At 41.2% G+C, this 6,000-nt stretch overlaps 1 pseudogene across 1 annotated transcript; it reads left to right on the top strand.

Annotated features, from left to right (window-relative positions):
* The first annotated feature begins 2,860 nt into the window (after window positions 1-2,860).
* On the top strand, window positions 2,861-3,535 carry LOC149394011 (protein OXIDATIVE STRESS 3 LIKE 2-like; annotated as a pseudogene). The gene is made up of 2 exons (XR_016299853.1): window positions 2,861-3,155; window positions 3,234-3,535. The product of XR_016299853.1 is annotated as a protein OXIDATIVE STRESS 3 LIKE 2-like (transcript).
* Window positions 3,536-6,000: the final 2,465 nt, after the last annotated feature.

The raw sequence follows: 6,000 nt of genomic DNA, 5'->3' as shown, positions 1-6,000 counted from the left end.
TTTCTAGGCTTGCTCATATTAGATGTAGGTTCTGTGAATTGTTTTGTGTCACACATTTCTGGGTATCGTGATAATTGTGTCATGAAATTTATGGATTTCCGTGACAATTGTGTCACGAAATATCTGGGTTTCATGACACCTATGTGACGAAATTTCTGGGTATCGTGACAACTATATCACGAATTTCTGGGTATCGTGACAACTATGTCACGATACCCTGAAATTCGTGACACAATTGTCACGAAAACCACAATGTTTATGTGTTTAATGTTCCAACTCATATGTGTTTAATGTTTTAACTTTTATCAACCAAAAAGACTTATTCAAAAAGACGTGTTTTGGGCAATTTCTAGACATGCCCTTGATAACAAAATCATCCAGAATAATAAGTCATTTGGTATTGAGATCTGGTTATTATGATGAGACCGGTGCATCTAACGATTCTCTGGTCATGGAGATTGGTGGAAGACCCCGCGAGTTCACCAAAGAGCACTTTTCCCTGATCACAGGGTTAAGATTCAGCGAAAACTACGCAGAACAACCACGGTACGCTAATGTGGTTGAGGGAGGGCTATACAATGTCACCTTCTGTAATGGTGCTCTTTGCCGGAAAAAGGGCCAACATTGGTGCAGTCCTTGAGAGTAGCCAGGAATGGCCAGATGAGAGGATGGTGAGACTACTCCTCCTCCACTTTCTGTACAATGTTCTCTTGGCGGCCGAGAAGACCGTCAACCTCCCCTGCGATAGCTACATCAAGATGGTGGATGACCCGGTTGTTTTCAACAACTACCCATGGGGAGACGTCGCCTGGAACTTCTTTCTAGGTTTTATCGTAGGCTTTGTGAGCAAGGCCAAGACCATCGAGGAGGGTAAGAACCCAAAACTCCACCTGTCGGGTTTCGTGCTCCCACTCCAGATATGGGGTTACGAGTGCATCCCACGATTCGTGGAGCTGGACTTCGCCTCAATACTCGTTGCCGACGCAACGCCGCTGATGAGGCGTTGGGCTACTAAATCAGGGAAGGTCTTGGAGTCCCAACTACAAAAGATTCGATTCCAAGAGGTATGAATATGATTGATAAGAATATGTACATTTAATTAAATTTTAATCTCTTACTTATAAGAACATGCAAATTTAATTAACTTCGGACCTCTTCCAGATCGAATTCAAGCCGATCGGTGGTGAGGTAGAGTCTGCGACAACTGCGAGGACTGTTGTGAGCCCCTCTGAGAAGAGGGGGGAGAAGAAAAAAGAAGACATTGTTACCACAGCATCATCATCAACTGAGGTAATGGTTTCTTAAGTAATTATTTTCTTATAGTTTAAAGTAAATTCGTGACAGTAAAGTCACGAAATCAAGTAAATTCGTGACATATATGTCACGAAATCAATTATATTCGTGACATGTCAGTCACGAATTCCAATATTTTGGTGACATAACAGTCACGAAATGGGTAAGTATGTTTGTGGCATTATTATTGTCACCAAAATATTTGATTTCGTGACTTTCATGGCACGAGTATACGTGATTTCGTGACAGCTATGTCACGAAAGTATGTCACAAATATAATTGATTTCGTGACTTGTATGTCACGAAAATACTTCATTTCGTGATTCTATTCTCATACAAAATTATTTGTACATTGCAGATACGCATGTCCGCCATGGAAAAAGATCTGAAACATTTCATAATAGAGTTTCTTGAGTGGAAGAAGCAGTTGTCCACTGAAATGCGATCCATTTCAGAAACCTTGAAAGAGGTTGTGGACAAGCAACAAGTCTCTCAGGATGATGATTTTGTCAACCTCCAGAAATATGAAGAGGAGGTGAAAGAGAAGGAAGAAGAGAATATGGAAGATATTGTGAACAGAGAAGAAGGGCACGGGAATCATGGGACAGAAGTTCCCATGAACGACGTCGATGTTGAAGAGAAACAAGGAGAAGAAGAAGAGAACAAGGAAGAGGAGAAGGACAAAGAAGAGGAGAAGGGTAATGAAGAAGTAGTTGTGGACAAATCAAATGAGTTGGAGAACAACAGCGAAGAAGCCGAGAAAAATGATGAAGATCAGCCATCTATTGCAGGCAAATGTAAAGAAGATGATCTTCAGAAGAAAAAAGATGATAGTGAAGATGACGAAGACGGTGGGAGAGGTCCTGAAGATGAAGGGCCAAAAGAAGTAGACAGGAACCAAATGCACGCTGATGGCGGCGAGGACCAGACCCGAGCCGAAGAGACCCATGAGTCTAAAACGCCTATGCCACGTCCAGAGGCGGCTGATGAGGTCTGTTCCTCGTTGTTGAAGATTCCTGGAAAGCTCATAATGATTTCATCATCAGATGAAAAGCCTACTCGCCATAGGAGGGCGCCAACGGTCTTCACACCGACACCCGCGCCGGCTGTGTTTACGAGGTTCACACGACCACTTCGGCCACCGTCAGTCTATCCATTCTCCTACCCTAAAGACGAGATTTCTGAGGGAGATATTGCAGCAATGGCTAAATGGATTAAAGTTGGTCTTAAATCGAATCACAAAAATGCGTAAGTATCATTCTCCTTCTTACATATATTGTCTGTTAATTTTAAATAGAATAAATGACATATTTGCCCCCTGTATTATGGCAGATATTTCAAGTTAGTCCCCGAATTCTGAAAACGATCTTATTCATATTTGAACTTTGTTTTTGGACCCATTTAGTCCTTCCGTCAATATTTGCATAACTCTGTCAGTCAAATAGGCATATTTTAATCACGTGACAATGAAACAAGGGGCAATATAGTAAAAAATCACATTTTTATTTTATTTTCTCTCTCTAAAACACCCCAAAAAAAAGTAAGTCTCTCTCGCTCGTTCGCTGAACCTTGCATCGACGAGGGCTAAGCGAAAAGCCTTGGCGGAGACTCCCATGGAGGTTCTGATCGGCGGATCCACCGCGTTCGGCGCCATGAAACGGCCGTCGCAGCTCTTCTCCGACGCCGCCGGGGAAGGGTCCGAGCACAGATCTGGAAGCAAATCGCCGGAAGACGCCGCGTCGGACGTCTCGTCGTCGATCGGAAGTGGAGAACTCGTCGTCGAACGGCGACGAGGCCGAGAGCAAGTTTCGCGGCGGCTCTCTGGCGTCCATGGACTCTATGGAAGATTCTCTCCCAATCAAGTGAGTCTCCATATAGCTTTTAGGTGTTTTCTTGAATTGAATAAACTGAAAGAAAAAAATAAATAAATTGAATCACAGGCGAGGATTGTCGACTCATTTCACGGGGAAATCGAAGTCGTTCGCGAGCCTTGCTGACGTGTGCACGGTCAAAGACCTGAAGAAGACGGAGAATCCGCTGAACAAGAGGAGGAGGCTCTTCATGGACCAGATCTGAAACAAATAAGGCCGAGCTCAGGCCATATCTGCGCGAGGACCGGGCTGAAGCACCATGGATGCCGGTGAGAAATTCTTCTCGAGTTGGAGCAGTGACGTGAGGCACAGATCTGGGCGGGCTCGTAGATGGGAGGCGCTGAGACGGCGGCCACGGCGCCGATCGCCCCCACTCCCTAGCTCCGCCCTCGAGCTCGGCGTCGGCGGCAACGGCTTCGGAGCGAGATTGGGTTAGAGATGGAGAGAGAGTGGGAATGTGACGAAGAAGAAGAAGAGATTTTTTTTGTTTTTATTATTTTTAACAATTTATGTTTATTTTTAATTCATTCTTTATAAATATTAATTTCTTTTTTTATATGATTACAAATTTACCCTCATTTAACAGAATTTTTGACGGAAATTTTGACGGAAGGACTAAAACAGTTAAAAAACAAAGTTAGAGCATTAAAAAAATCTTTTGAGAGTTCGAAGATTAACTTGAAAAATGTGGCAAACTACAGGGGGCAAAAGTGATATTTATCCTTTTAAATAAAAATGAGATCTAATACTTGTGATTTTTCAGCAATCTGAAGTACAAGTCACCAGAAGAAGATTTATCTCCCTCGTTCCCCGTTTACGGTGGTTGAGATTACATCGAAGACTTGGTTTTACTCGTTGTGGACCCCGGTTGAGTGGCTTACGGGAGAGGTACGTCCGCTCAACCAGATTTTTTAGAGCCAAGGATGACAAACACCACTGCACTTCGGATTGTTTTTTGTTTGTGTGAATGTAAATAGATAAAAACATGGTTTTTCAAGCTTTGTTGTGACGTGTTTTTTATTTGGTTTTTTGAACTTCATGTAATAAATTCTATATGTCGCGACAATGAATTTCTGAACCTGGATTTCTGAATGAATTCACTTGGATTCTGCTTGTTATTCTACATACTCAATAGTCAACTACATTTATTTGTTTGTTGTTAATATTTACTTCGTGACAACATTGTCACCAGAAACTGTGTTGTTGTCACAACATGAAGATAAGAATCTGGAGACAATATTATCACGAAGTGTATTCTTTTGGAATGTCTTTGTGATGGCGGTGTGACTCTTAATTCTCCTTTGTAGAATTTGTGTGACAAGGTCGTCACGAAGACATGGTCTATGTTTTATACGTACGTAAAGGGGCCAGTAAATTATTAAATATGTAACTCTATACTCTTTTTGATGTGATTATATGAAATACAATTCATATGATTTCATAACAACGCCAAATAGATTCTTGATGTCACTTAATTGGTACGCATCTCGTGACATTCCTGTCACGAAAAATGGGGATTTCGTGACTTTTATGTCACGAAAAATGGGGATTTCGTGACGTTCCTGTCACGAAAAATGGGGATTTCGTGACGTTCCTGTCACGAAACATAAGTCTTCAAGTCACGAAACGGTACGTTTTCGTGACATACCAGTCACGAAATTGTTCCCTTTGATGGAATTTAATGAGAAATCTCTTCTTCTTTTCATTAAATCCTTCGTAGGGGATCAATGGTTGTTATGAATATTAAAATGATAAAATTTGAAAAATAAATGGACAGCCGTTCTACTTACCTAGAATATCAAGAAAATATGAGAATGATAAATGGTAAGTGAGTTTTACTTACCTAGAACATCTTGACGAACTAATGTGTTTTGTATCGTGAAGTGTTGTTGACATACATTCATTTGTCCCATTTCATTTCATCATCTCAAAGGGACAGAATTTAAAGTACTCTAAACATATGAACATAGGTGAATGAGGTTGAACGTCATGTCGTCCGAAAAATGGGGATTTCGTGACGTTCATGTCACGAAAAATGGGGATTTCGTGACGTTCCTGTCACGACACATGGGGATTTCGTGACGTTCCTGTCACGAAAAATGGGAATTTCGTGACGTTCCTGTCACGAAACATAAGTCTTCAAGTCACGAAACGGTACGTTTTCGTGACATACCAGTCACGAAATTGGAAAAAAAAGTCCATACCCAACATTAGTACATCAAGAAAAAGTCTTAAAAACATATGAACATAGGAGGAGAATTATACAAATAGTTTTAAAACATGTGATATCGTCTAAACATTAAAACATTGTAAATATTGAGTACCTCATCTCGAACTACATTTTATTTCTTTCCGTCCACCCCCCTTTGGCAAGCCGGCAAATCTTTATGGTCTTCGACAATAGCTCCTTTTGATTTCAAAAATTCCTCCCAATTCTCGCCGAATATTTCTTGAAGAACGGAGTTAGCCATCAAAACCGGAGATTTGTAATCCTCACCTGCATGCATCTCTACATACTCGTTGTATTCAGCGTCGCTCATGTCATGACGCTTCTTTAATTTCCTGGGAGGGCACGGATATGGAATCATGTAATATCTCGCGGTCGAGTTTGCACTTACTGAAGGCATCTCCGACGTCTCATTCACCGTCGACACCTTTTTACTCGAATCGCTTCCCTTCGTCGTTGGATCTTTAGCGTCCATTTCACCGTTAGACTCTTTCGAACAATATTATTAGTTTGATATGAGGTAAATATCAAAGGTCGGATAAATATGAGGATTCCTTACCTAACTTTTGTAGTAAGTAAAAGCTAAAATAAATACTCTTACCTAACTTC

The sequence above is a fragment of the Urtica dioica genome, chromosome 6, assembly GCF_054948205.1.
Source record: "Urtica dioica subsp. dioica isolate 48M chromosome 6, U.dioica_male_clone48M_v1_H2, whole genome shotgun sequence".
In the NCBI taxonomy this organism is placed as follows: Eukaryota; Viridiplantae; Streptophyta; class Magnoliopsida; order Rosales; family Urticaceae; genus Urtica; species Urtica dioica.
The sequence above is the reverse complement of the archived record's forward strand: the minus strand, read 5'-3'. Positions and strand labels throughout refer to the sequence as shown.